Source organism: Acromyrmex echinatior, chromosome 10, assembly GCF_024713525.1.
Source record: "Acromyrmex echinatior isolate Ae372 chromosome 10, ASM2471352v2, whole genome shotgun sequence".
NCBI lineage: Eukaryota > Metazoa > Arthropoda > Insecta > Hymenoptera > Formicidae > Acromyrmex > Acromyrmex echinatior.
Window position 1 is genome coordinate 4,621,114 of NC_141861.1, and position 25,268 is coordinate 4,646,381.

Consider the following 25,268-nt stretch of genomic DNA (forward strand, 5'->3'; position numbering starts at 1 on the left):
TAAAGTTAACTGAAAAATATATAACGACAATAGTTTTTAATTAATGCTCAAGATAGTCGCTGTACATTCCTACGTCTAAAAGAACATTAACCACAGATGACACCTTTACAGGTTTCACCCACGCAGCTATAGAATGTTTCGCAGAACAGGATAATTAACTGTCATGCAAAGCCTCTCTTGCATCTTGTTATCTTTCTCGTCGAATGGGCATAAGCTCTTTGCTCTCTGGCAACCTCCTGCCCACCGATGTAGAATGCGAACAAGCGGATAAACGCTCCGCGCATTTTTTCAATGTATTCGTCAAATGGATGTATGTCAGAAGTGGAGAGAAGACGTAGGACAGGAGACAACGAAGATTCAGGTGAGATGATAACAGAGAAATAAATAGAGGGGAAACTGCATCGCAATTGTATACAGGGAATTAGTGGCATAGCGAAATATGTGGTAGCGCACAGACCATGTCAGCTTCATGACTCGGAATTGGGATAACTTGATACTTACACATTGACGGACGTATACATGCGGCCACTCGCTTTCACATGTATATTCGAATATGCAATTTGCCAACCGACAATCTTACTCTCGGTAAGTAAATATAAACCACGTCAAAGTTCCACGCATTTATAGCGCATAAAGCTGAAGAACGTAACGCCAAGATTTTTTTCACAGAAAAAAAAACGCAAGTTTGGCACGTGAATCAACATACGAAATGTTTCAATTAAAATTAATTTTCTTTCGATAAATATTTTGTATCTTCAGCAAACGTTTGATATGAATAGTATCTAAATAAACGACAAACAATATTAAAGAGAAATTTATTTCGTATTCATTTATACATCAAGAAAGAGAAAAATTCGAACCCAATATAAAATAGAAAATTATAAATTAAAGTTATCAAATCAAACTATGTTTTCAGCATTATTTGTAACTATGGTTGTATCATGAACTAAAGCGTTTATCTTTTTTTCACATATATACATATATGAAGCGACTAAAAGCGAATATTAATTTCAATAACGCAGTTTGTACGAGAAAACCACAACGTACAAGCGGATTTATTTCTACCAACCATCGTTCGCTGTTGCATAAAATCCGTATTACGAAGGCGATACCGCTTTCCATGAGAATCCGGGTGTAGGGTTTGCGAAGTACCAGTTGTTAGACCATTGGGTCAGAGATTAACATCCGCGTATGACCGCACGCTAATTTTCACGGCGACCAGGTCGACCAACGAGATCCGAATAACCGAATAACCACTTGAATCCGCTGGGTCAAATTTTCCACGACGCGGCTAAGTCGCGGATGGGTGCATTAATTCTCCTTAAGCTCAGCGCGTTTATATTAATAGGGTACAATTAATAACGGCTAAAAGGCGTTCGTCCACGGGAATTGTCGTCGGCGGTGGGTCGCGCCAAGTTGCGGCAGACAGTGTCGCGCGGAAGAGAAAAGGTGGGACAGAGACAGAAAGCCAGGAAGGCGTTAAATTACACTTAGCCCGTCTCGCTTTTGGGATTCGCCGGAAGAGTGGCGACGGACGGACGAAATTATTGCGGAAAAGACGACCGTGCTGAGTACCGGAATGCCAGGCTAGTCACCGAGAATTTTGAATGCTCGAGCAGATATGCAGCCCGCTATATAAATGGGGCCTGCGGGTACTGATGTAAGATTAAATGCGCGATACCGACCTCGTAATCCAGTCTGCATCTGATATCGAGGTTACCATATAAACAGACATTCGAGATCGCCTTTGATATCACGGCCACTTTACTTCTGACTCTCTGTATGCCTCTGCAAATAGAAGAAGCCCCTGACTGCTTACTCGCCCCGGTTGGTCTTCCATCAAAAGACGATGATAACGTAAGCGTGATAAATGCGTTGTAGAACATTTTTTATATCGTTTTATTTTTTATACTCAGAAACATGTTTTTGAGACAATTAAAACATTTGAAATCATTCAAGATGTAAGTAAAAGTTTAAATTGCTAAAGATTAATATACAAAAACGACATAAAAGTTACTAACAAGAATTGCTAAAAGAAATTTACGATTCTAAATGGATGTATAAAGCCAAGTTCTACATGTGCATTTTGTTTCTTGTTTTTTGCTATTTTTTACATCTTGTCTTTTTGCCTCTTATCCCGTTTTTCGTTTTTTATCGTCCAAGATAAAAGTTAATGAATTTTGGAAGAAACAAGAAATACATGGCAAGAAATATGATTGTCAATAAAACGGTCCCAAAGAGGGAAGAAAGCAAGAGGTAAAAAGCAAGAAACAAAGAAACATGAAACAAAGAGCACATTGTAGAATAGATTTAAGAATAGAGGTCAAATAAAAAAACCATACAATATTTAACAGCAAATATTTGCTTTTGTCACATTTCTATAATATAATCCACAAAAAGAATATTGGAATAAAAAAACATCAAACTATCTAGAAGTAGTTTACATAAAATCTTGTAAAGCATATATACGTCGCGGAAAGGTGCGATGTTACGTCTTGTCAATTTATTTCCGTTACGCAAACTGTCAGCGACAGATGCTGTCGATGCTTGGTAGTGCACATCTTTTGCATATACATACGTATATGTACATATATGTACCTATACATGCGGTCTTCTTTTCATTACGATAATTTACGCGTTTGTGCAGAGAATTTCAATAATTCTAACATGCATATATCTGGAGTTATATCGAACATCGATTGTAATTTCATATGCACATATTTCGCATTCAGTCTTTTAATATCCTTCGGCCATTCAAATGGATATGAATTTTTATCTGGTAAATAAAAAGATTCACAAAAGGATACGCAGAACGACATATATATAAAAACGTTATTCATTAGCAGACAAATGAATTACGTTCTGGCTGGTAATTCAAGGTGGAATATAATAACGAATAATTTGAGGAATATATAAAATTGAAAAATCTATCTTAAATAAAATAAAAGAATTGACATGACCAATTGAGCAAAAAGAGCTTCCTGGAATAATAATTACCGCGTCTCACAAAATGAATTTAAGAAAAAATGAGAGTACTTATTCGAGAGGCTCTGAATATATTTCTGATTTTATTGCGGTCAGTATAAGTCTCCAAAGTGATTCAGAAACAATATTATTGTACAACGAAGATAATAATTTCAAACACGTTTTATTTTTCGTATCAAAAATTCGAAAATTTATATATCTCTTTTATACCCTCAATGTTATAAAATAAGACTAATCCTCCTAGTTATGAGAATGTCAAATAATATTTAAAATGCCAAGACATCGTTGACATTTATTCCTCTTTTGAAATTCACAAATTCCATAAATTGGCATAAGAGTATCTGCGGATTATATCAATAGATGTCACAGATAACTTTACCATTTCACACAATCCGTTTACGGCAAACATCTTCCGCATATACAGAATCTCATCCAGTAAAAATATCATCGAGAATGTTTCTCTTTCAATTTATCATGGGTTAAGTAAATACAGATTTTCCTCATACAACGATTGCACATGCAAACCGAGCCGCAATCGAATTCTTTTTCGGTAGCTTCTTGGAATTCGCGATTACCGCGGTTTGCCGTTGTGTACGAGTACCAAGATATCGTGAGTGCGTTTGTATCAGTCGTCCAGAAGTACACACGCGCATGTCTCATGGCAAGTTTTACTGATTGCTTGGTGACCACACAGAGTCGACCTCACGACCGCTGTTGGTAATCAGTGGCGACTTTATACGTTAGCAAAGATTTTAAAAGGCTGACGAGACTAAACGACCCCTCATTACACGACGCCAACGATTTATAGGCGACGACTATAGGTGCTATAAAATAATCATCGTTGCTATCAATGCGTCCACGCATCTTCACGCGTCCTCACATTTACATTCTGGTTCTGTGCGGCTATAATGACATACTAAGAGAAATGATTTTGTTATAGAAACAAATCAAGGAAAAGCAAATGTGATATTTGTTAGAAAAAATGATCGATTTGTTACGATTGCAAATTAATTTGTCAATGTAAGAAATAATAAATAGTATCGCTAACAAATAAGAAGCTCATATATATGTAAATCGTAGACAGTTGCAAGGTCTCAAATCATAAGAAATTGATCAATTCTAGTCAAGTATTCTCCCTATATTAGACTGTGCTTGGTCGATTTCTTACGACTGAAGATTCCACGATCATCTACGAATTCTATGTAAACGAACCTAAAGTTTATTCAAAAGATAAGTTAGATTCTATATATAGTTTGCTTCTGTTACTAATAATTGGTATAGCAGACTAGCAGCAATCAACAATAAAATTTATTGTCACAATAAAATTTATCGATCATCGGTTACAGGTACTGATGGCTTGTTAAATTAACAAAATCTTTTCTCTCAGTGTACTTTCCTACGTATACGTGTTGCGTATATACTGTATGTGACATTACAAGCACACGCATAATCTCACATTTTCTAGAGTTAATAGAAACCACAAAGCAGTAAACGAGGCGCAATAAGAATTAATGATGTCTTGATAAAACAGATTTATGTCCATTTCTATCGATATAGCTGATTAACTTTAATCTCAGTATAATTTACTTTTTAGCCTTTTCTAATTCTTAGAACTTAACATTAGTAGAAACGGACATAAGAATGATTCTCCTGTTAAATACCGGCTGTTACGTTATTGATTTACTGTTAAATTCTTAGTTGCGTTACAGTAGAATATTCGTCGTAAATACAATTATGTATGATAAAAATTGATGAAATAAATCAATGAATTCAGCGTGTCACGTTTAACTCAGAAAGCGCGGCACGTAACGCATAGCCAATTATGCGAAACTTCGCTACACGTATACTTGGGAGTTCACAATGTAACCACAAATTTTTAGCTTTACCCAAAACCGCAGCTGTTAATTATTACGATAAAGTAAACAAAGTTAAGTTCTAACTCTGCGGAAACCTGTCACGTTAGAAGTGCGAAACGTGACAGTGAGCTTTTGCGAATAATGCACGGTATGAAGACAAGATGATTGTTCTTACGTAAATTATGTTTAAAAAATGTTAATTATCAATCAAGACAAGATTCAATAATTCAATTTTTTTTAATTAAAAAATTACAGATTTGTTAATGAAATAATACGTAAATTAACCATTCATATAATACAATAAATAATTTCTCACAAAATAATTGTAATCATGAATATATTATTAAATTAATTAATTTCATATCATGTAGAATAATAAAGATATTAAAATATTAAATACATCTATTATGGAAAACATTCTATAGTCCGATATTGGCAAAATGTATGTACTTTCAAATTATAAACAAACAATTATAAAATGCAGAGCGATAAACAGTGTTATAGTATTCTAAATATATATAATTAAAAGATGTATATATATTTCTAAATTATTGATATATATCTATATAGATTTCTAAAGAATTGATTTATATTAAAAAAATTATTTTATAATTCACGAATATATTATATAATTTATATTCCGTTCTTAAATCATCGATTTTGATTTACAACGAGTGTATCGTTTTTAATAGTGAGTCATTTCCACGAAGTGCAAGATCGTGCGGTAATCCCTAGATCGTGCATTAGATTGCACGTCCTTCTGATTAATCGAACCACGTAGATGCCAATGCAAACGCGCGAAGCATGTGTGATATGCGAATCGACAGAGTGTGGCGTGAACTCGACGCTTCCAACGTTATTTATATGCACGTCTAAAAAAGCAACGATAGAATCCAGCGGTTTTTCCGACCGCATTAATCCAATTGTACGCTTCGCTTTTGCAGATTCAGATAAAACGTCACATGTCAGATTAAACTTTTATTTACGATAATCCTTATTATCTTTATTATTATTAAAAAGATCTTATATTACAACTACGTTATTAGATTGCTTACATAAAGATTTTCTTCTTTTGCTTAAATTATGGATTTTTTAATTATTAATCCTCTGTCTGCATCTTTTTTTAGCATGCAAAATTTCACTTTCAAATTTCACTCTTACTTTTGCTCAACTTTCAATTTTTATCAAGTAAAGGCTTTAACATTAAAATTGAAAAACTATTTGGTAAGTAATAGAGATGTTGAAAAAAATCCTGAATTATTTTTTGAAAACCTAGAATTGAGAAAACTTGAGTTGAAACTTAAGTAAGAAACTCAGATTACAGACGGAAAGAATAAAAATAAAAATATGACAGAGGATTAAAAAAAGTTACATAAAATATTGATAAGTAAGAGAAAATACCGCAAAATATTAATAAAATTTAATTTAATTGTAAAATTCTGTAATGCATCTAATAAAAGAGTTCGTAATATAATAATATATAATAATATATTTAAAATTAATAGTTATATTCGAAGACTAAAATTTTAATATTGTTTGTTAATATTTCAACGACTGTTAATGAGATCATCTTGGTTTTCAACTCTTCTATCATTATATTATCAGAAGATATAATCAGAAATTTAAGTACCGAACTTTTAATTAGTTATAACTCCATTAAAGTTAATATATATATCAACTTACACACCAAATTTATTATAAAATATCTAAATATTCACAGTTATGGCGAGAAAGAGTTTTATTTTACACATCTCTATTTCTGGCTAAAATGGATGGCTCCATGGAAGTATCAAACAATTATAAATCACTTCCTATTAAAAGCAGAATAGCTGGACTTTCTAACGAAAATTAATTTCGTATCGAAGAGAAAGCATCTTAATTTGTTAGACAAAGAATATTTTCAAGGATGCATTCCCCAAGCAATCTAATTATTTATACCGAAGATACTGTAATTATACAATATCGTGGCTGAAACTTCCTAATTCCAAAATAGTTATTAATTAACAGAGCTTCAAACTGTAATTCCAAGCTCAAGTGCAAATACATTACGCAGAGCATGGATGACTATATGTATATTCTATATGTACATATAGAATTGCTAGAATTGCGCGGAAATTGCAACCACAAAATGCATGGATCCACTGTGTTCGCGGAGGAACATGATTTTCAGATTGACCCGAGGGACACTCGGTGCACGGAGGAAAAACGAGGGAAGAGTCGTCATGGAAGAAGAAAAATAGAGAAAGGGTGAAAGAGGGAACAAGAATGAGAGAATGGCCGACGATCAGAGAAATAGAGAAAGAGAAGAGAGAGAAGAGCGAGAGAGTAAAGGAGAGTATGCAAAAGAGAGAGGAACATATAATAAGTAGAGAAAGAGAGAGAGAGAGAGAGAGAGAGAGAGAGAGAGAGAGAGAGAGAGAGACGAGGGAAGGGAAACGTGGTCCAGTAAGCGTCAGTCTTCAATTCTGCGCCGTCGTGCGCCGGTGTACCCAGCCATTTGCATATGAATCAGGATCAGAGGAACGCACCGAGGGTCCTGAAGCGTGTATGTGGCGGCCATGATACGAGGACAAACAATCGCTCGCAATTATGCAAATCCCGTTGCGGTAGCGTGATGTCTTGGAAAAAAAGAAGGGAGCGAAAAAGAGGAAGAGGACTTCTCGCAGAAGTGCGCGTGTGCGCGAGCACAGATAATCCAGTTAATGCGTTAAAAAAGCGCGTTGCAGTGGCGTAAAATTTTGATAATCTAAGGTATCTTTACAGTTACGGTAGAACGAATACGGGATCGCAACACATCGATATCACTACGTCGTATGTATTTCACAAAATTTTCTGAATCTGCTGACAGTATATAGTCGCAAGTCGCATTATATGCCGAATACAAATTCAATTGGATTATTCCAGTGTCCACGATCGTATATCTATACGCGCTCTAATCGCGAAGTCCTTCCACGCTCCGTGCTCCCTTTCGCAATTTGCATAAGAATCTAAATCAGACGGTAGAGATGCACGATGCGAGACAGACAGGAATACCGAGAAAGAGACCGAAAAAGTTAAAAAGGACGGGCGATAAAGAGCGAAGAAGAAGAAAGAGTGAAAAAAAAAGAAAAAGTGAAATGGCGGTAATGGAAAAGAGTGAAGAAGGCTGAGAAAATAAATGCATGCAGATAGAGGACCAGAGAAAAGAATGGACGGTAATAAAGTGAAAAAAAGTCGAGATTAGTAGCCTCCACTCAGTGGTAACGGCGAGCGGGTGTCGGCAAGGCATAACGGAGAGCGCCGGATGAGAATCAGTAGTAAGAATCAACTATAGATACCGACACATTACTTTACGGATGGCGTATTAGACAGAAACCTGACATGACTATCAAACGACAACGGCAAAGCAACGCGAACACGTCTGCATCAAGGTATCTTCATCTATTTTAATTAGACGCCTAATTTGCTAGAAACACTGCTAAGCGATCTAATTATATTTCTTATATTGATTTCTATTAGATCCTTTTGTTCACGTAATGTGCAAATTTCCCAACAAGTGAGAATTTTGAGAAAACAGGAAAAATGGCAGGAGAATGCTTCTCGAGCAGATAATAAACTATTATCACATGCATAAACCGGTAAACGATAATCTGTTCCGTAATTTGTGAAACGTTCTCTGGAGATCATCAATACGTTGAAATTTTTTTTGCGTTTTAATGTGTGATTTTTCTACTAATTAATTTTAATCTCAGTTTAATCCTCTTTAATCCTTTTCTAATTCTTAAACCTAGAAAAAGATAAAAAGCAAGTCAAACTAAGATTAAAAGTAATTAAAAATATACATTGATAGAAATAAACCTAAATTACAAGATTATTATGTAAACTTTATGTAAATCGCATACAGCATCGATTTAATCGCGAACGTCAACGATGTCATTTGTTCATTTCACAGGAAAGATTATTCATTTCAAATTCTCTTCATTTTCTATTATCGTCGACGACAGGTTGCCATTTTTATTTCCATTATTACGTTTTGCTCACGTAGGCAGTGAAATCATCAGTGAAATATTATAATGTTTCAAGAACATTTTTTACACGCAAATGAAAATTCAAGTTCTAACATATGTAAAAAAGTATTTTTTATAACGACGTCATCAGATCTGACCCTCCTGCAGATTTTCAAAACTAAGAGAAATCGAGGTGCGCACATCTAAAAAAAATTCATCAAAATTCTGAGTGATCAGCCGGAGATTCGTACAAAAAGTTAAAAGATTCGCTCACCAAAACCGCAGAGATGACAACCGGAATGATAATCACATACAAGTTGCGTGCCTAGTAGAGAAAATAACATACTCCCTTTAGTCATTTTTAATAACTAATTCATTTTTTAGCTTGTTAAAAATGATTAAAGGGAATACGTTATTTTCTCTACTTGGCACGCGACTTACAAATATCTTAATACCAATTACCACCTTGGACATTGTTAAAATAATTCTCGTTTACAATAAAAAAAAAACTATTCCTCACGTAAGCAAACTTAAAATCAATTTTACAACGAGATTTTTCCCCAGAAAATAAATTGGCGTAGGAATGCGACTTTTGGAGGTGAAGAATTCTCTCGAGGCGTTTGGATGATACTACCTGTATATCCGTAAAACCGATATCTGAGCAACATCAGCCTGTCGGACAGTGGACAGTTGTACGAACAGCTGTCCACTCGATTTCACACGACGGATATACGCAAGATTCCTCTTTCCCCGCTCTCAAGAATTACTTACAGCGAGGAATGTAGCCGACCTTTTGTTCGGGAGGCGAAATCCTTTTCGCAAAATGTCTCGCACCCGCGTGTGTTTACTGTGTCCATCCGCACTATACATGTATCCCAACTACGGATTGCCGTAGTACTACAATACGAAATAACGAAATAGAAAGTCGGAAAAAGAATATGTCACAAAAAGTATATGACATTACACGTTACAAGAATAAAAATATCAACTGACGCAAAAGCAAATGAAATTTCTTTAGGCGTAAAAGAACAAAAGTGGAAAGTAAATGAGAATTAAAAATTGAATCATCTTATATTGTTCATTTCCTTATTTGATGTATTAGACGTACGTATGTGGAGTTCATCAGAATTTCAGATATCATTTTTGGATAATTTAAATCTATAGTGGGGTTTCAATATTAACATAAAATTGTTAATTCAGTGAGAAACTATTCTGTCAAAAGTAAAAATATATATGTATGTTTGATTTATTTACAATAAAAATTACAATAAAAAATTTACTTAAATAAAAAAGTATTACTTAATCTGAAATATATTCTGAAGATCAGAACAGTCTATATAGATTAAGTCTATATAGATATGAGAAATATTACTGCTTCTACAATTGTAGCTTCTGCAAGTGGTGGCTTGTAGTGTGGCTTTCTTGATATTTGTTACTTGCGTGGTTATCACAGAGCTTTTATATCGGATCGAATAAATTCCTTTGCCGGTGAAACTGGCTGGAGCCACACTATATGATTTCCCAAGGGTACATCACACCCTGCAACATTCTGTGAAACGTCCGCACAGGCAAATATGGATGTTTGCACGTCACGATGGACAGGACAAACAAAAGACTTTAAAAGAGAATAAAACTGGAGAAAAAGCGAAGTTGCAATTTTGCAACAGTGATCTTGGGACCAATTAATTCAAGCTCTCGTACATCTGTATGTACAGAAAATAAATGTAATCGCAAACAGAGAAATAACTAACGATTTAAATCCTGCAAGTGACTCGTAACTTACAATCAATTTAGCACTTCACAATATAATTTCATTGTCGATTGTATTAGATATAATAAATTATAGTCCATAGTCTGTGGTCAATTATTGTAAAGTAATCAATATATCAATATATATCAATATCAATATCAATATTAATATCAATATGTAATATACAGTTAGGTATGTGATCAATCGCTTCATATATAATGTATAATCACAATCACATTTTTGCAATCTATAATAAATATGCTTAATTTATATTAAGAAGGAAAGATACCGAAACAATATAATTTAAGTAATTTAAGTAAATCATTCATAAAATATAAATTTATATTATACAAATGGTCGCAGATGGTCGAAGGAAAATAATAGAGGCGATTAAGAAGATACATGAGCGGCAGTTGAAAAAAATTAAAAATTATGAAATTGATGAAAGTGCATGACAGCAACGGAGCGATGCTGCATATTATTATGTACTCCTTCTAAATTAATGAAAGCGTACGTCACGAGCCACAGATGCAGATTGTACCGTCGCTATGATGCGTCTCCGCTGCATTCGACTGCATTGAATGAGCGGATGGATAAAAGACCCAGATGCAGAAGTAGATGGCGAGCGTAAAGTGGAAGGTGCAGTGAGAACAAATAAGCTATAAAAAAGGAAGGAAATAAGGCGCGCGAGAGGACAACATTGCGAGAAAAGCTAGATTGCGTTACATTAAGTATAATTACAGTGACAGCGAGAAGCGAGCACAGGTTGAAACTTATAATATGGTGCGTGGTGGTCTGTGCATGTTACTAACTGGTTCGTAAAGTGCATGTAGACGCGTATACACGATAGTATATGTAATACAAAGTATTCGTACTCAACCCTTGCGCTTTCTCCTCGAGTCGCAAGGGACCATCACAAATATCTCCTCAGCACTCTAACAATACATCGCGTTTTTCTACTTTTGTCATGCTCTGTCTTTTCACTGTGTTCTTTAGCAAAGTTCTCTTTAATATCCGTTGAGAAGATCAGTGTGTATCTTCTCAATCCGATCTATTTTCCATGTCTTTTCGCCGATCTTCTTATAGTTGTCTTTACTTCATCGTGTACTTTTTTCTTTTTATTGCTCTTATTATCATCTCTGTATTTACTTGTGTTTGTAACAAGTATAAAAAAATATTGTAGCGTGTATTCTCTGTTATGCATTGCACACGAAAAAATATTTATCGACAATGACTGCATAGCGTATTCATTCACGTTAACCCGACAAAGACAGCTGACCGTAAAACGACTTGGAGTGCGTGTTAAGAGCAGTAAAAAAAGCTGTCTTTTGAAGAGAACAGCTGGCAAGAATTGATTGCGCGCGACTGCTGTTGATGGCGATCGATGCCCGCTCATTATCCTAAGATAACTGTCGTATTACTTTTCGTGTAATATTTTATCCATTTTTCTTGTATCCATTTTTCAAACATCGAACAGATTAATAAATTACGTTGTTTGATTGACGTAACTGACAATGAGATAGTAATTTGAAAGAAATGAGAATGAGGAAGGTATTGATGCGAACGTATCGTTCAGGAAATAACCGACTACCTGCGATGTAAATAAATGTCTATTAAACTGGCGTAATCACTGCAGCACAATCGAATAAAACATAAATATAAATTTAATGTTATATGTCTTTGTTATAAATTTGTTTTATTCACGATTTTATTGCTTTAGCCGATTTGATGAAAATAGCTGTGCCAATTTAATAGACGTTTAATATTAAAGAATTAAAAAATTACATTTAATATTTGACATTTTATACGTCCATCATTGACATTAATATTAATTATATCGGTAAGAAATTTTACAAAATTTTAGTTCATAATTAATTATATTTCTTTAAAAAAAAATAAATAAATAAAATAATGCATAAATAAAACTTTCCGTAAAGCTCATGTAAAAAATAACAAATATCGTTAATTGGATAATTAGCGAAAATATTAAACATTCTTCCTACTTAAAGCATGAAAAACTAACGAGAAGTTTGATAAACAGTAAACATAAACAAATATTACACAAATGCGTAAAGAATAATTTTTTCAAAATACAACTTTTAATACTTATAATAAATGCAATTAAAAAAAATTTTATGCACTAGACATTACTATCCAAAACAAAATAACGGTTTAAATTTTCTTTATTTCTAATATTTTCGAAATTATTATAGATGTAAGAAGGAACGTTAAGATAGTATCGTTTTTAAAGTATACCTAAAAGTATTATAATAAGTCCGTAAAAGGTGATTTTTTTCTAAAGAAAAAGAAGGTTAATATTTTAACTTTTACTATCTTTTACTACCTTTTATCCTGTACTTATAAAAGAGTTATGATTCTTATATTATATTTTACCACCTTTACACTTTAATTTTTGAACTCTTTTCAACTTTTCCTATTTTCTCTCTAAATTCTGATAAATTATAAATCTCTTCGAATCTATAAATTATCGAATTTTTCTGTATAAATTCTTTACTAACAAATCATATCTGTATTCATTATATCTTTTAAATGTTAAAAAAATAATGATATAGTTATTTTATAAAAAACTAGCATGGGTTTTAAGATGAATATCACAGATAATAAAATGAGATGTAACAAGCGAGATAAACAAATTGATAATCAATCCATAACGCACGAAAAGTTGTTCGAGTTCAAAGTTGGTAGTGTTATCTCCACAAGTTCTTGAAAAGCTTTCTAATGGAAAGGGTTTGCCTCCGAAATTGATGGGCGATCCTCGCACCAACGAACGGGAGTCAAGTTGATGGACCAAGCGACGATAAGGCTACAGGAGAGTGATCCGAGAATGTTCGGATGGAATACAAATTTTCTCCCTAGATGACGGATGTCGAGGAGTTTCCACTTCGTTATTCACTCTACCGGGTCTTTCCCTCCTATCGTTCCATGTCTCGAATTCCACGTCGTTAGAACGTTCAGCTTTTCCTTACTCATACAAATGAAAACCCATGTGCAAAATTCATTTTTTTTTACAAAGAATAAACGATGATACATAACACGAAAATGACAAAATCATAAATCAACATACGGACAATATAATTGCAGAGGGTGCTTTACTACATAATATTTTCTCTTAAAATTGTAAAATGTATAATTTGTATTTTAAAGTGTTGAACGTTGACCGATTATTAAAATATATTTTTGCAACGATGGATCTAAAATGATAATACGGTAAGCCATGTGAAGCAGATGTTACAGACGAGCGATGAGCAAAGCTCATAATTCGTTATTGAAATTTAATATTCCACTTTCTGTAATTTTTGGATTTATCTCTTAATGTATCATAACGAAATATAACAATTTTTATCAAAACTGTTGAATTATCAAAACTGTGAGTAATTAAAAACTCATATTGCCGTGAATTCATCAACCAGTAATGATTTATAAACATATTAACGCTGTTTCCTAAAAAAAAATAATAATAAACAGCGAATAATAGATAAACATGTAATATTATAAAATGTATTCTTTTATACAACACATGTATGAAATTTCATGAAAACCCTATTATCTTTTTAGATATTAGAGATGCAGTAGAGTCTATATAACGTATCGTAAATTTGTTTTTACATTCACAGGAGCATACAATATATTCTCGGCACGTCATTTGATATTGAATTAATTAATAATATCAACTTTGCCGAACGATGAATCCCAATTGCGGTAGACATCAAGCCACAATGCAACTTAATGAAGATGTACGGATAGTACGAGGAAACCGCAATGCACATGGTAGATACGCATATATTCAGCAATATTGGCATTTCGTTGAACACAATATCGCACGTCCGCAAATTACTGTTAGTTAGAATAGAATGTTCCAATCGAAGATGATTCAATTGCCACGTCTACGTTATAGTATATAACGTATCTTCTATAATTCATAAGACTTAATAATAAACCTTAAGTAAATTATTTGATATCTATAAATAATCTTTATTATTTCTGGTTTATTTATGTTCATATAACAATAACAATTTTATTTAACTATAAAATTTTTCTCATAGTGATTATTTCGACATTCTTTATAAATCTGTCTCATATATCGCAATAGTAGAATGATACTAACTTTTCAATCTAAATTTTAATTATCCTGTTTGACTACAAAATTAATTAATGTAATTCATATATGAATTAATTAATTATAACTAATATATATGTATATATGTAATTAGGTGTACGATTATACAGTATCTTTTTTTGTTCGCATCATTAATTCCAAAAAATTTCTAGAAAATTTTAATATTCACATCTACACATGAGAAAACTCGATCTCGAAAAGAGTTCATAACGATTGCTTATTTAAATTTCGCACATTAATTTTGGAATTAAATATTAATTAATTCGTTACTGAGGAATTAATTTGTTATCATTACAAGCCCTTTACTGAATGATCAAGTACACTTCTAGTTACAAACTAGATGAGAAGTGCAACATTTATAAGGTAATTAAGATATCAAGTTTATGAATAGATCGTTAACATAAATTACTGCCCCGTTTCTTTTAATTGCAAAAAATACGTAAATTGCATTAGCAAGATGATAAGGACACTTAGTAATCCGACTGGTTTTATACGATAGTACGGCTTCGACTCAACTTACAAGAGAGATATTGAAACGAGAGAGAAAGAATCTGTATCCTATCAGCTTTTAAAGCAATAAAAATACTTTTTTCATCCACATTTATTGATCGAATTTGCCTATTATCGAATAACCTTTCAAATCTCTGAAGTACGACAAAAGTGACAATTGTTATTCTTGGAAACCATTATTATATGTCACAAAGAAAAAACGAAGTAATTTATGTGATAATTAGACGGATTTTTTATGCAAATATTTTTTGCAACATGCACAAAATATGCAAATTTGCACAAATATGCAAAAATGCACAATATGCACAAATAAATATGCATTTTTAGAATGCTTTTTTAATGGAACAAATTTTTGTTTTGATGTTACTTTCCAATCTGTTTTCTAAAAAAATATGAAATTGCATAAGAATCCAATCTAGTAATAATATATAATTGTATTTTTGAAATGTAATAATAATTATTAAATTAACTGTTATGTTACATTATATATGCACTATATATACATATCAATCATAAGAAGCTAAAACATAGATTTTAATGTGAAAAGTATTATTCTATTAATATATTTGTATTAATAAGAACATAATTACATAATCACATATTTTATTATATATATGTGCTTAATCAATAAAAATGTAATATTAAGGATATAAAAGTAAATAAAAAAAAAATACAAACCGCTACGTACGAGTATTACCATGCTTGTACATTGTACATTTTCTATAATAGCAGAAGAAGTGTAGCAGCTTTTAGAAAATTGTTTAATTATGCATAGAATGTAAGTTCGCTATAAGAAGGTATCTATGTTCAAAAGTTTTCTAAATATGTACATATTTATCAAATTATTATTGATAAAAAAATCTCACGTATACATTAATTTATTTTTTCTTTATACTGCATTAAAGTTATTACATGTAGGGTAACTCCTATTACATATATACGTCGTACCTATCAAAAACTTAATTTATTAAGCATTATTTATTATGTTTATAGTAAACAAACAATATCAGTAAAAACTTTGTACTGCCTACTATTACAAAAAAAATAGAACCCAAAATATTTTTTTTATTAAAAAATAAACTTTTTGAAACCCTTACACGTATGTGTCACGAAATAACCACTAAGTCTTTTACATGCCCTATGATAATCATTTTATGTAGATTATAATTTATGATTTTATGTAGATTATAATTTATGATTACTTGTTACAGTGACAAATCGATTCAACTCACAATAATTTCATTAATATTAACAGTAAGAAGCTGAAATCATAATACAATACTAATATAACATAAAGGCATGTAAAAGAATAGTTGCGGCAAAATTATCATCACTTTTTCTATTTTTTCTGACTTTTGCTGCATAAATCCCAGCGCGGCGTATTTACCGGAGTTATCCTATATGTAGTTGATAAAGAATATACAATAAATAAATGTATCGTAATGATAATATGTCGAGACAATAAGGATTGTTTTATCAAATATGAAAAAAGTTTTACAATAAGTGTAAAAATTTTACAATAATCTATAAGTCTAGCTCTGCCTAGAATATTTTACAAATTCCTCAAACTTTCCGCTAATGGAACGTAAGCTGTTATATTGAATGTGCTATATCTGAGGTTATCCTCCATTATCCTAATCGCGCGACATTATATAATATGCCCTAACTGCAGGAGTCTACACGAATTAATTTATTATATTAACCTACGCGCGCACGTACACGCCTATCTTTACTGTAATAATATGTAATAAAATTATCTAAAATATTAAAAAATATTTACGATACTATCTATTATTTGTTATCTTCTGTAAAAACAATTATTCTTTTATAATTGGCATTAGACACTAGTAATAATATCAAGAAGCCGAATGTTTTAGTTTTTAATCGATACATATGTTGTAAAAATGTATATTTGATAATTAATTATTATTACACTTCAAAAATACAATTTCAAATACTAGTATAATTTTCAGAAAAATGTTAAACTATGCTAGTACAATAATAAATTTAATCAGCACACAGAAAGTTAATGAAATCCTACCAACCAACCTTAATCGAATAACAAATTTTAATGTCCCATCGTTTCTGCATGTTTGCGAAAAACCCGCGCCCTCGAAATTTATAGCGGCGTTGATGTAAATGCTGCGTATTTCAGGTCGACGGAAAACTGCATAGAATGTCGAACAAAATTGCGGAAACAATATATTCGACGAGCGACTGGATGAATAAATGGCCGTGACTATCGATTTTCACGGATCGATAGCCACCCACGGTTTCGTTTGCCTTCAACCCTCGGGGGCCAGAATCCTCCCGTCCGTCACCGTCTATTGGACCCAAATATCGTTTATTGCTTTCGGTCTAAAAACAATGCCTTTACGCAGCCGTCGCGTCGTTCTGAACGCTATGGATGTACATACTCGCTGAAATTGCGATAGAAGCCACTGCGAATCGTTGCGGTCGTTAATCCATCGTCGGTAGTTTCATTACAATGTTGATACGATGTGAAACAACGATGGGTACAGTTGAGTCCCAACGTACGAAAAAAAAGAAGCTAACGTAAAGGATATTCAACTCAAACAGCTCATACGGAATTGCGTGTTCATAATAAATGAAATTATAACGACCGCTGACCCTCAACGTTCATTTCATGTTGCATAAAGAGCATATAATAGAAAAATATGATATGTCTATGTATAAAACTCAACTGTTATACGTATAAAAAGTATAATAAACAACCTGCTGTATGTAAAGCATCCTCTTAAATATTTGCAATAGTCCCCAACTTTGTTTCATAAGAAATTTATAGCATACGTCGATTTCAAAAATATATTCTATTACAATATTGATATACAATACATTTAGATATTTCAAATTTAAAATTAAAATTTTTTAGTAGCTATTAAATTTGGTATATTTAAGAGTTGGAATTATATAATAAATCCATAAAAATCAATTAAAAGACTAGCAGATTTCTGCGATTTGCATAGTTTTCTCTCCATAAAAAAGCTTTTTAGAGATCAAAGTTAATCTAACAATATCAATAAAAAAAATATTATGTTAACTTCCTATTCGATGCATATTCGACAATAAAGAAAGAGAAGAATCGACCTAATCGATCGGCGTAACAAGAAACAAGTAGTATATTCTTATTCAACGTAGGTCAGCACATAAAGCTCGACCTAAACCAAGCAAGTGTGCACAAGCAAACACAAATAAACAACTTGTATGAGTGTGAATGGGCCGATAGTACTCATTGAAACAAGTTATTCACTCGTATTTGTTCAAGCTCGCTTGCTTATAGTATAGATCCAGCTTAAAGTATACGTGTGCAAAATTGAGAGTATATTTTTCGTATATAAACTTGTACACGTCCTATTATATTATAATTATTATTTCTGCAAATAACAAAAGAGAATTAGAATATACGTTGTAAATTAGAATAAATACGTAATTATTATCGAACCGATTTTTTTTTTGTGTAAAATCCTATCATTTTCTGCCTTTTTCCACTCCTACTATATTTCCCCTAATTAAGTGTAGATAACTAATTTAGCTAATCCACGTCAATGAGAATTGTGTCCCTCTAGCACTCTGTACCCAAATGAGATCAAATATTAATTCCCAATCATTCTACTAGCTGAAAATAGCCTGCACCATGAAAGAGAAGCTATATAACAGATCACGAATATAGTCATTGAACAGAAATAAACTGTGAAACGTTATATCGACATGGAGTAGATGGATAAAACATTTGATCATTTCACAATAATTCGACTTTACATAATACTCGTCCGATCGTAATAACTCTTATCCACGTGCGGATAATGTTTTATTTTAATGATTTCTGATAATGAGTGTATAAAGAATTCAACGTGATGATCGTGCTACGTCTAACCGAGTGCTCGGAAATACAGGGTAGTAACGAGGATCACTTCGGACCGTCGCGTTATGGAAATTACACCAGAGAGATGCATTAGATGCGGAGGGGTATAATGGGGGTACCTCTTAGAGGAGAAGGATAACAGAGAATAGGTAGTCAGTGGACGTCGCTCGTAGCCGGAATGAAATAGAACAACGTAAACCAGGGAGCGGTGAAAGATGGAGGATAGGATTCATGAACGGGGTTGGATGCAAGTACTGACCGCTTTCAAAGCTCCCTCGGGATGGTAAGAGACCCGCTATTGGTTATTCCATTGCTCATCACAACGTACCAGAGCAAGCTCGAACAAAGCTCCCGAGCGATGCTTTTCTTATGGTTGCCTAATCTGGCTTAGAGAGAGAGAGAGAGAGACAGAGAGAGAGAGAGAGAGAAGTGAGAGAGAAGTGAGAGAGCTCCTATGCTCACTTCCGTCGGTCCAATTTACATTAATAAAAGTCCTATCACTCTGAAATGAAACGATATCTCAAATAATGCGCACGATTTCAACGTACACACACACACATATATATACACACACACACACACACACAATATATACACATCACACACGATCAGCACTGTATGCTGATGTTGATATAAATAGAATAGCAGCTAGAACATATAGAAATCAAGTTAGAAAAGAATACGAAAAAATATATATTTTAAAAAATATATACGAGTCGAGAGAGAACGACTTTCCGCTTCATCACGTTTGAACGAGACTGTTTGGAGACTGTTTGAAATCATTCGATCAAAAAGAATGCAAATGGACGCACGTCACGCAAGACTGATGAAAAATTTGGCCAGAAAGAACATTTAGATCTTCGAAAATAAAAATAGCAGTATTATAGAAATTAAAATATTATAAAATATGTAAGTATATTATATAACGAAATATTCACATAGAAAAAACGATTTTACTAAAATATAAAAAAATTTAAATAGATACAGATCTAAAAATGATACTGTTTTTTTTTTGTATTATCAAAATAATTATGTAGAAAATTCAAACATGATGAACAATACTGCAAAAAATTTTAGTATTGTAGCAATCAGTTTGAATGCTACAAAATGCTAAATACTAATGCCTACATATAATTATTTTAATAATTCAACAAAATTGATTTTTAGATCTGTATTTAGCTAAATTTTTAGATATTCAGCAAAACTGTTCTTTCCGTACATTTATTTCTTATAATTATTACATTCGTAATTGAAAGACGATATAAAGCCACAATGAAAATGCAAATAAATAAATTTTATAATCGAAATATATATATGTTCAAAAATATTAATTATATAAATCCCAATCCCTACATAAGTGCAAAAATTTTTAAAAATTAATTAAATCAGATGTCATTGCAATGACTTCAAAGATACATTTCAAATATTTATAATAAAATTAATCAGCATAATTAATTATAAATAGTAAGACAATAGTGAGAATACCAAAAAACTGTGTTCATGAATAAATTTTTAATTATATCTTTAATTATATCTTTTGATCCAGCGTCTCTCGAAAAATTTTACGAAAATTTCAACCAAACAGTTCGCCTGTAGACATGTTGCGCTAATTCGAAAATGCCAAACACACTGACAAGTCACCAATTTATCGGAGGGATACGTATTTTATCAACGAACACGTGTCGGCGTGTTGTAACACGCATGGCAAAAGCTTCTGCGCCACAATAAATGCGACCTGCATTGTAATCCGCAGGATAATTTTAATTAGCTCAATATATAAATCAGCGTACCGAGCGAATCAAATCGATGCAGTAAAAAAAAGAACTACGGACATGCGATGTACACAGAAACATTCGAATCGCTTCTTCCTATCCATTGAGGTGCCCCTTTAACGCGTTCTCGTCGGCACGCGTATGCGGTCGTAATTGCTGCCACAGTTGCTGCAAGAACACGACGCAACAACTGTTGTTGATGACGCGTTAAACCATCATCCGGTCCAACTCACCGGCCTTTGTTGCGTATACGTGAGTTCAATTATACGTGCCGTACACGTATATTAAATACCAATAACACGATAGGCACGATATACGATTATTACGATTATTACGAAAAGTATGCTAGAGCAAGTTGGTGTTCAGCATTTCGTCTATTCGTCCAAGGAATGAGAAGGAAAGGAAAAAACAATAAGTGTCGGAGAATGAGAAAAAGAAAGAGAGAGAGACAAAGAGAAAAAGCACGAATGGGGAAAAATAGTTTACCTTTTTCCACCCCGACCACCGCCTATTTTTTTCCAGGTTTTGCTCCCTTTCATCACTCGGCGAAATAGACGGGCGCGCAGTGAAGAGAAGAGAGAGGGAGGGGCCCGAGGTATCCGTCTGTTTCACTTGAAAAAGGCACTTTCCGCGGCAGCACAATAACCAGGACTAGTTAGGTACGTGCCTGAAATAAAACGGGACGTTCGTTCTTAAATCTCCTCTCGCGCTGGAGAGCGCGGACGATCGCTGTGTTTGGATAGCGAATACGATGAACTATAACGCGTGGATCCGTTACGCGAATTGGATACGTCGTCATTTTTCAGTATGACTTCTTTTAACGATAAAAAAAAACATCCAGGCGTGCTTATTTTCAGCAATTCGAAAAAATAGCTCCGGATAATACTCGCTCGCGCAGTGAAGCGTAATTAACATGGACATGTTATTTCGTTTGCCCACGCGTACATAAGAACAATATATAATCATGACAGTGTAATCTCCGTTTCTCTTTATATTTTTTTATGAATTATCATACTCATGTATACCTAAATTTAAAGATTAATAAAACTGTTCTCAATAGCATAATTCTATTAACTTGGTTGACAACTTGTGAATGATGAAAGAATTATTCATCATCATAAATATGGCCATGCATTAGATACGTGGAATAATGTAATGTAAATACATTTGACAGAAAAAATATAATTTCAATTTGGAAATATTGTTAATTCACTACTATTGTATAAGAGCATGTAGATCATTACAGCGAGACATGAAAGGAGGAAGAAGAGTAGGTAATTAAAAAAATAGAAAGTATAGAAATACCCTGGCTATTATAAATTTCAATAACAATCTTTGACTATTATAAATTTCAATAACGATTCAAAATAACGTGCTAAATAATAATGCGCGCGAGAAACAATGACAGATTTTAATACAATAACCCAGCACCCTGGGAATCGAGTCGCTAATAAATTGGTTGGTACCTCAGAATTATGATTAATAGGTTGCATCCCCCAGGGAATTAAAATGAAACTTTACTTCGCGTTCATGTATACGATATTATCATCCTTTATTGTGCATAAGCGCAGAGAGAAAGAGAGAGCATCGGAGGAATCACCCGTGTCAGAACCTTTGATAGGTGCATCGTCTTGCATTAGACTTCTCTCATAGATTGAATTAAATTGAATTCTGCCCACGAGCGAATTAATTTTCCCGAGCGGCGCTAGAGGAGCAGGGAAAAGAATCAGCCCCGCTAGATGTGCTCAATAAGGCTTACTCGTTAAATCCGTTACACGTGGTAGCGAGACTTGGGAGAGGGATACAAGAAGCCTCTAACAAGAAGTGCATCCAATTTCAAGGCGTATTTAACGTGCCGTATATCATACGGCGATATATCTGTAGTGGTGCGTGGATGTCTCTTGGCCCCGTATTTCTTATGTATTTCGTGTTCGGTTCTCGTGGTCGAGAGAGTATAATATATGCTTTATAGAACATTAAGAACGGCGGAAGGCAGTGTAGCGTTTGTCACTTTCTTCTTGTACACGCGCGATACATGCGCGGCGGAATCATTTATTCGCTTTTGAAGCCAGGAGAGAGAGAGAGAGAAACAAGAGAGGATAGCACCCGCCCTTTACACGCGAGTCATGCCCGATCCGGCAAAAGCATGGGGATATAGAGCGATTTTTTTCGATGATCCATGTAGATAATTTAGTGCATCGCACAAGAGAAACGCATGGCCTTTCGCTAGCTTGTCCCGCGAGAACAACATTTCACCCCGGTTTGATTTCCTTCCTGCTCGTGTAGTTCGGTTTGCAACCTTTTTCAATATCACTCCTATCGCTATCGATCATTAAAAGGTGAAATCACATCTCGATGATAACGATGTAACGCATGATATACTGTTAGATATTAAAGGAGCAATGATACCCAATCTTTAAAGTTAAATAATATATTATGTGTTTTTTTTCTGCACTAGAATTCTCTTTCTCATTCTCTTTCGTCAAATATTAAATATATACCTATCTCTTAAATTCTAAAAGTACTAGTTTAGCTATGAAAAAACAGACCCTTTATTATTTTTAACTTCCATCTGTGTCAAAATATAAATCCATTTCTGTTATTAGTTTTAAAGTAAACATTTTCATATCAACGTATGCACTTATAGTAAATAATAAATTAAATTTAAGTCAAATTAAATACATTTTCTCGAGTTAAGTTGTTTAATCCTATTGTTTCGAATTGACGACATATTAGATAGAAATAATGGCGACCTATAGAAATGATTAAAAATAATTCAAATTGGGTATAAATTGACTATGAATAATTGATTGAATTTAACAGCGTACGTTTTTGCGTCTTAACAATTAAAAAGACTGTCAATAAAATAAACATGTTCATTGTTGGAGAAAAATAAAAAAAAATAACAAAAACGTTAATGAGTTTTTCGTTGCGCGATTTTAATTATTTTTGAACATTTAAATGCTACGTTGGGATAACGTATGGCAGCATTGTCAACATTATTCTATTGATAATGAACGTTCCCATTCGTCATGCGGTAATACAACGGATACAATACCATAGATATGTTATGAGAGTTAAACAATAATTGCCACCGATTTTTCATTCCATACATAATAATATAATTATAAACGAATATATTTTACGCAAATTTATATTAAATTAATTGCTGTTACCATCAATATATAATGTCCAATAAATCTAATGATATAATATATTAATTCGCTAATTAATATGATATAATAGAACATAGATTTATAAAATCAAATATAATGGTTATTACTACGGTATAAATTATCATATTATTTTATGGCATATTTAGTGTACACCGCATTTACATATATTCTATGCCAAGCTGATATTGATAATGAATAATGAATGTTAATAAAGCGGAAAATTTAATTTACAATCGCAACAAAAAATACAAATCCATTTAAAAACCTCGGAATAGTAGAAACTTAACAATTATCAGTGATTTAATTAAGAATACTTTTATCTTTGTGATTACTTTTCTTTTTGGATGAAATTACATCGTAAAAGTATTGCCTGCTACTAGATCGGGCAAACTCAGCAAGATAAAGTTGTATATATATGTAAGGACATTCAGTCGCAGGAAACTCGAATTACAGTGAAAGAAGAACTCGAATGAAGATTATTTTCACACGATAAACTTTGTAAGATCACGACGAAGGAGCAGCAATGTGAGCGACAGCGCAGATTACTAACATAGTAAGATGACTCGGCTCAAAGATCGAGCTAGTTCCGGAACTAGCGTAAGCGTGTAATTCGCCCGTCATGTCCACATGAAGTGGACGTCAATGTGTGTACGATATATCGTGTGTACACATTCCATGTGATTCTCGCGTTACTGTGCGCTCGCGTATAAAAGAGAAAATATTCTCTCGCGCGACCATGTCTACGTTGAAAAATTTTCTCGAGCATCACGAAAAAAACGGCGGGGACAGTGTAGAGGGACGTCTGGGTGGATAATTTTCTCTTAAATACAGTCAGCAAGAATAACGGTCCTTCGAGTAACGACCAACCACCTCTTCTCGTTTCCTGCAGAGTTCATCCTAAAAGATTTCTAACAGAAACTACGGCATCCGACGTTAAAAAGGAAGGGTAGAAGGGTCGTTTCCTATCTGTTGAGGTTTACCCCATTGCTACAGGCCCCCTAAGGAGCGTATGCCGCGCTCTTCTCTTTCTCTCTCCCATCTATCTAGTCCGTACCACCCTCTCTTTCTACACCTTGGTCTCTCGAAGTCTTCTCTCGAATCTCGTCGCCGCCGAAGAATCTCCGCGAGTACGCCACCCGGGGCGAACCTTTGTCCTAAATGATAAACTTTACCCGCAGGACTCCGCCGCGGAAAAGTTTCCTTGTCCGCCAA

The 25,268-nt window shown here is 33.4% G+C and overlaps 1 protein-coding gene and 1 long non-coding RNA gene across 5 annotated transcripts in view; one reads left to right on the forward strand and one right to left on the reverse strand.

Annotated features, from left to right (window-relative positions):
• LOC147908235 (uncharacterized) overlaps nucleotides 1-15,315 on the forward strand; it is a 36,851-nt gene extending 21,536 nt beyond the window's left edge. Inside the window, exon 2 of the long non-coding RNA XR_015546313.1 lies at nucleotides 112-15,315. This is a non-coding gene — a long non-coding RNA (uncharacterized LOC147908235). The remainder of the gene's footprint in view (nucleotides 1-111) is intronic.
• Atg16 (Autophagy-related 16) overlaps nucleotides 1-25,268 on the reverse strand; it is a 408,498-nt gene that overhangs the window by 308,645 nt on the left and 74,585 nt on the right. Inside the window, exon 1 of one of the 4 annotated variants that reach the window (XM_087410140.1) lies at nucleotides 21,367-21,537. The exons of the other annotated variants lie outside the window; for them this stretch is intronic. The gene's annotated coding sequence lies outside the window, so the exon portion shown is untranslated. Of the gene's footprint in view, nucleotides 1-21,366; nucleotides 21,538-25,268 lie in introns of those variants that run through there. 4 annotated transcript variants of the gene reach the window in all.